At 47.3% G+C, this 6,000-nt stretch overlaps 1 protein-coding gene across 4 annotated transcripts in view; it reads left to right on the top strand.

Annotated features, from left to right (window-relative positions):
• Window positions 1-1,426: 1,426 nt before the first annotated feature.
• GREB1L (GREB1 like retinoic acid receptor coactivator) overlaps window positions 1,427-6,000 on the top strand; it is a 132,781-nt gene continuing 128,207 nt past the window's right edge. For all 4 annotated transcript variants that reach the window (XM_054284611.1, XM_054284612.1, XM_054284609.1 and 1 more), the window contains exon 1: window positions 1,427-1,576. The gene's annotated coding sequence lies outside the window, so the exon portion shown is untranslated. The remainder of the gene's footprint in view (window positions 1,577-6,000) is intronic.

The following is a 6,000-nucleotide window of genomic DNA, read 5'->3' as shown; positions in this document are numbered from 1 at the left end:
ACCTCTACTTTCTCCAATGGGTATGGACAGCTTTTTGCCCTCCCACTTTTTGATGGGAAGGATGCTGAAACTTAGTGTTTTAACCAGCAAGTACAAAAGAAGAGGATGTGAGAAAAGCACTGGACTTCTTTTTCTCTATGTCACACTGCAGCAGGTTCCTGTCAAAGAAAATGAACAAACACTACCACTTTTTTGTCACTGTACATTTTTTTCTCAGGTGTTGAAGCAGAAAGATAAAACATTTTTATCATAGCATGGGATTGAGCCCTATGGTCCCAAGAGATGAGAAAGACTTTTTGAAAAGCTCTCAAGAAATACATCCTGTGAAAAGCAAAAAGGGACATGGTTCATACACTTGCTTAATCAATCCAAGGCAGAAGGAAGGAAATGCAAAATAATTTTTTCCCCAGTTCAATGGATATTTACCCTCAGAGCACCTGGCTATATTTCTAGTCTCCTTCCCATGCTCCTGCTATGTCAGACCTTCATCTTTGTACACACCAAGAATCCAAACCTGCTTCTTCCCCATCCACTTGGACACAATTTACAGATCTAATTAAATGTTTCAGATCCTTTTGTTTCCATCTCTCCAACGCAGACCCCTCATCTTTACCCACTTCAATTAAATATCAGACACAGTGTCAGTTCAATTTAATATCCGACACAAATATACGCAGACTGCCCTTCTACTGTTCGCTTCCAGCAACCTCCTAGCATGCTAAATCCCTTCAGCTTCTACTTTAGCACCCCTGGACCAGCTCCATTGCTAACTCAAGCCAAACACAACCTCCCGCCGAAATTTCAGCTCTGCCCACAGCTCTGACCAGCGTGCGCTGCAGGGCCATCTCTCACAGGGCAGATGGCACTCCCAGTGCCATCCCCTGCCCTACCAGCCACCGAGCCACGCTGAATATCCGACAGGGCTTTGGCATTTCCTAGCTTGGCTCCCCTCAGTGCTCTTTTCCTCACAGACTGGAAGCACCCCAGTTCGCTCCGTCCTCACCGAGTCTCTGCTACGTCCCGAGCCTCACCTGCCTCCTCCCCTAACTCATGCCCACACTAGCTCCTGTTCCATCCCCTCGGACCCTGACACGCCGCTGGCACCCCTTCCCCGCCCCGCCGCCCCGGGGCACGGCCGGAGACGCTGCCGCCGGACACCCCCGCACCTGAGCGCGGTACTCCCGCGGGCACTCGCTCCCGCGCCTGCCGCCCCCCGACCCCTCTCCTCCGGCTGACAGAGCAGGAGGGGCGGCACCTGCGGGTCCGCCCCATTCTCCTCCCCTCGCCTCCCCTCCCCTCCTCTCGCCGAGAGAGAGAGAGCGAGAGAGAGACCGAGACCCGGAGGGAGGGAGAGAGGGAGAGAGAGAGAGAGAGAGGGAGAGAGGGAGGGAGAGACGGTGGCACCGAGGGCGCCGGCAGGGACTGCCAGAGCGCAGTGCTCGGCGTGAGGGGAGGGAGGGGGAAATTAAAAAGCCAAAACCAAGCCCCCAAAATTTCAAATATTTAAATTTAAACAAAAAAGTGAGGGAGGTGTAGAAGGAGAGTGCTTCAACTTTTTCTCTCTCTGCCCAGCAAGGTAAGGGAGCGGCACGGGGCTTTGCTTCGCTTTCTCGCCGGTTTCTGGGAGGGTACAAAGGTAGCGGGATGGGGCGGCGGCGGCATCTCCGCTGGCGGAGTCGCGCTCGGCGCTGTCACTCCGCGGACCGCAGGCAGCCCCGGGGGAGGCGGCGGAGAGCTACGGGCTGCCAGCGGCGCGGCGGCAGCGCCCGTGTCACCCGCGGGCTGCGGGCGCCCGCCCCTGGGTGGGCTCCAGCCCTTTGTTACCGGCGTCGTGCATCGGGGCGGGGGGAATAACCCAAGCGGATGGGGCCGGGCGGGGGTGGGAGCAGCTCGGCCGGGGGCTGCGGGAGCAAAGCGGCCGCTGTGGCCGGGCGGGCGGCGGGCAGCCGAGCCTCGGGACGGGGCGGGCGCGGGGGTGCAGGTGGCTCGGCCGGGGAGCGGGCGGGCGGTGAGGGCGCCCCCGCGCCGCGCTGCCAGGCGGGCGGCCGCCGGCAGAGGGCGCTCGGCCGCCTCGCGCTCCGCGGCCGCGGGAGGTGCGCCCGGGGCGGGGAGCGCCGGCTGTGGGTGGCGCGCGGGACGGGCGCGTTTGGGGGCGCTTGTGCAGGCCGGGTTTGAGGAGCGAGGGCAGGATGGGCGCCGGCCCCCCGCGCGGGGTGAGGGGCTGTCGCTGTGGCGGGGGCACGGCGGTGTCCCCGGGAGACGCGGCGGCCCCGACGCGCGGTGGCGGCCCGTGCCCCCGGCGGCCCGTCCGTGATGCTTCCACCGCGGGGCAGCTGACCGACACGGCTCCTTTGCTGTTGGGAAGTACGGGTAGAACGGGGGAAAGGCGGCTGGGATGAAGCCGGCGGCGGCTCCCCGCGGCAGCTGACAGATGTCCGGGGGCCTTTAGGTACCGCCGGGTCCGGCCCTTCTCTCCCGGCGCTCCCCGAAGCCTCCGAAAGATGAAAACTTTGTGTACACTACAGGATTTCGGCCAGCTCAGCGGGTGGGCCAAGCGTTGCTGTTTGTTTAGGCCCCAAGCCTGCAAATGTTTATCCGTATTCTGAAATTTAGGGATTATCAATAGTTAGATGTGTTTGAAGTGCGGGAGACACTTTCAGTTACCCCCGTGGAAAAATATTTCCCATGTCTGCTGCTTGTCAGCATGTTTGCTTTGAATACACTCAAGATAGGACCTTTTTTTACGTTATTCCATTTGTCTTTCTTTGAATTGGTGCCTCTTCAGACTTTTCCAATGAATGATACTTTAAGTATTATTGAAATAATGCTTCATATTCTTCATACTTCATTGATACCTTGTTACTGAGAGCTTTTTAAAAGATGGAAATAAAAAGGCTGCTGAGAAGCAAGTGTTGTTTCTTATTGCCTGACTTGAAATTACTTTATTTAATTTATTTTTACAATTGTTACTCTTGTTTGAGAGGTGAAGCAAATAGGTGCATAGTTCAGTTTCAGGTACTGTTATATATGTTGCTTCTGAGACAGGTAAAGCTTTCAGCACTTTTAAATACTGTAAGGCACACCTAAGTTTGGTTTTTATGAAGGGATATGCCCTCTAAAGAGAAACAAGGATGGGTCTTATGTTGATTGAAAAACTTATTACATATGTGCTAGTGGATTAAAAAAAATCTTTACAGATTTTAAACATTATCCTGTTGAATTTGCTTGTGAGTACAACAAAAGCACTTATGAAGCTGGAGGATTAGCTTGGTAAATACCTCTTTGCAAAGGAATAGGGATTGTGAATATTCTCAAAGCTGTTGAGAAATATTTAGTTATTTGTCATTTTTAACATTGGTGAATTTTGTACATATGCATACTTTTCTCACATATTCTCAAGTATTCCCAACAAAATGCTCCAGAAAGTCAATGAATAATGCTCAATATGTGCCTGCCTGTTTAAATGATTGTGTTCTGAGCTCTAAAGGTTTAATTCAACATCTGTAAATACAGATAAAAAATACAGTGTTTATTTCTACTTACTGTTAGTAGTGTTTGTGAAAAACAATTTTTTTCCAAGTTGATCAACAGGAAAAAAAAAATAAGCTGTAAGAAACAATTTGTACATACCAGGAATTTTTATTGGTTGGGTTTGGCTGTAGATAATGTAGCAATCATAAATAGTGAGGATTTTTTGGTAAGGCAGTTTTTAAGTCCGGCATGTATTACTAAAGGAAATAAGTAGTAATAGGCGAGCTGATTATTGAGCTTTTTACTGGGATAATTAAATTATGTGAAGTTTCTTAAAATGGCATGAGGACATCACAGATGAAAGGAGGGGTGGTCTGACTGTGTGAAAAGTTTGTCTAGAATTCAAAAAAAGCACATTCGGTTCAAGGTCTTCCGAAACACATAGCTACTGGCATTGGTATTTGGCAGTTCAACAAGTCATGTCCCAAGTATTTTGCAGATACAATGTAAAGAAAATCTGGAGTCAAATTTAGGAGACTCTGATTAGTTACTATGGGATATAGAAAATTAAGCTCTTTTTTTTAAGGAAAAATGTCTGTACCTTGAAACCAGTCACACTATGAATGCTGGGCTGTTTATTCAGTGTAAAATTAGACTCAGTATAATGTCAAAAATATATTCCAGGAAACCTTTTAGTGAAAGCTGAAAAAAAAAGATTGAATACTTTTCACTCTAATTTTCAGTGCTTCTAGGAAATTCGGAGTGGGCATAGGACTGTAAGGATTTTACTCTCAGTGGCGTAACCAGTTTTGTAGTACCTTTTATATTAAGCATGTGGCTTTTAAAAGTGCTTTTTTTGCTTTGTACGGTTCTGTACCATATGTTTTGTATTTAATTCTTTGAATGACCACTGAAACGCAGCCAACTTTGGGTAAATGTGGCAACTGTTAACCAGCGCTTAGCAACAGTGCACAATAATCAAGACGGGAAGTGAGGAAGAATACCATGTCTAATTGAAACTATGGGGGGCATTTAGCTAGGTAGGACATAATTAACAAAACATGGAGCTTGGACATGATATTAAGGCATCACGTCTTGGCTCTTGCCAAAAAAGGATTGTGAAATCAATAACGTAAAAAAGCGTTTCAGATACTTTACACCTTGGAAGAACAGCCACTTTGAGATGTATGTTCTTTGCGTGTTCTTGCATAATCATTTCTTCTTGCATGTAATGCAAAAGATGCATTTTCTTTTGTTTCTAAAACATAATTGTGAGCAGAGGAACTGTTGGGAAAACCAACAAATTAAGGAGTAATAAGCCTTGACATTCTGACAATCATGTCTTTTACAGAATTAGTCCTGTGAACCGGAGTTCATTAGATATAGTGAGCAATTAAGAGATCTCTAATATCCTGAAACAGATTACAGCAGCACTCATAAAACAACACTAAACTTTTACAATTAATGTGTTGTTATTTTTTTTCAGAATTGTTGACTTTCCTCAAATACTGTCTTGTCATTATTTTCCTTAGCACGTTAAGAAAAGTATTTCTTGTAAGAATACCTGTTCAAAGTGCTTTTGCCTAATGTAGTTTCAGGTTTTATTTTTTAAAAATTCCAGACCTGATAATTTTGTTTCATGTTGCATTCTGTGTGGAGATACATTCATGGACCAATTTTATGTCTTGTATAACCCAAAGACATCTTGTTTCTAAAAACTCTGAAGATATCCTCACATAATAAGGAGAGACCTAGTGAATAAACCATCAGCAAGTCATTGCAAAAGCTTATCTGGAAGTCTGAGCAAGCTTCTGTAGCCCCTGTTAATGGATTTGAATTTGCAGGTAGGTAGTGAAGATGATCTAAAATCAAGGAGCCATTCTTTCAAGGTGCATGTGTTGGTGAACTATCCAGTAGCATTAGGCTCTTAATAATTAAACAGAATCATTAGGGTTTTTATAATCTGGAAGTGAAAAACACAGGATATCTGTTGGAGGAATGTAGATGACAGAAATTTGGAGCAGTGTTTATTCAGAGTGGGGACAGCCAAATTTCGTACACTGTTGTTCTTGGCTTGGAAGTATCAAACAGAAGTATGGAGCTCTTACACAAATTATAGGCTGGATTGATGGGCCAAGGCCAACTGTATGAGGTTTAATGAGGTAAAATGCCAAGTCCTGCTCTTGGGTCATGATAACCCTGTGCAACACCACAGCCTTGGGAAGAGTGGCAGGAAATGTACCCGGTAGAAAAGGACTCAGGGGTATTGGCTGACAGCCTGCTGAACATGAGCCAGAGTGTGCCCAGGTGGCCAAGAAGGCCAGTGGCATCCTGACCTGTATCATACTGTGGCCAGCAGGACCAGGGCAGTGGTCATCTCTCTGTATTCAGCACTGGATGAGGCTGCACCTTTAATCCTGTGTTCCGGTTTGGGCTCCTCAGTTCAGGAAGGGTGTTGAGGTGCTGGAGCATGTCCAGAGAAGGGCAACAGAGCTGATGATGGTTCTGAAACACAAGTCCTATGAGGAG

Source organism: Melozone crissalis, unplaced genomic scaffold, assembly GCF_028551555.1.
Source record: "Melozone crissalis strain CALT ecotype California unplaced genomic scaffold, PUWL_Pcris_2 ptg000042l_1, whole genome shotgun sequence".
NCBI classification, from domain to species: Eukaryota; Metazoa; Chordata; class Aves; order Passeriformes; family Passerellidae; genus Melozone; species Melozone crissalis.
The sequence above is the reverse complement of the archived record's forward strand: the minus strand, read 5'-3'. Positions and strand labels throughout refer to the sequence as shown.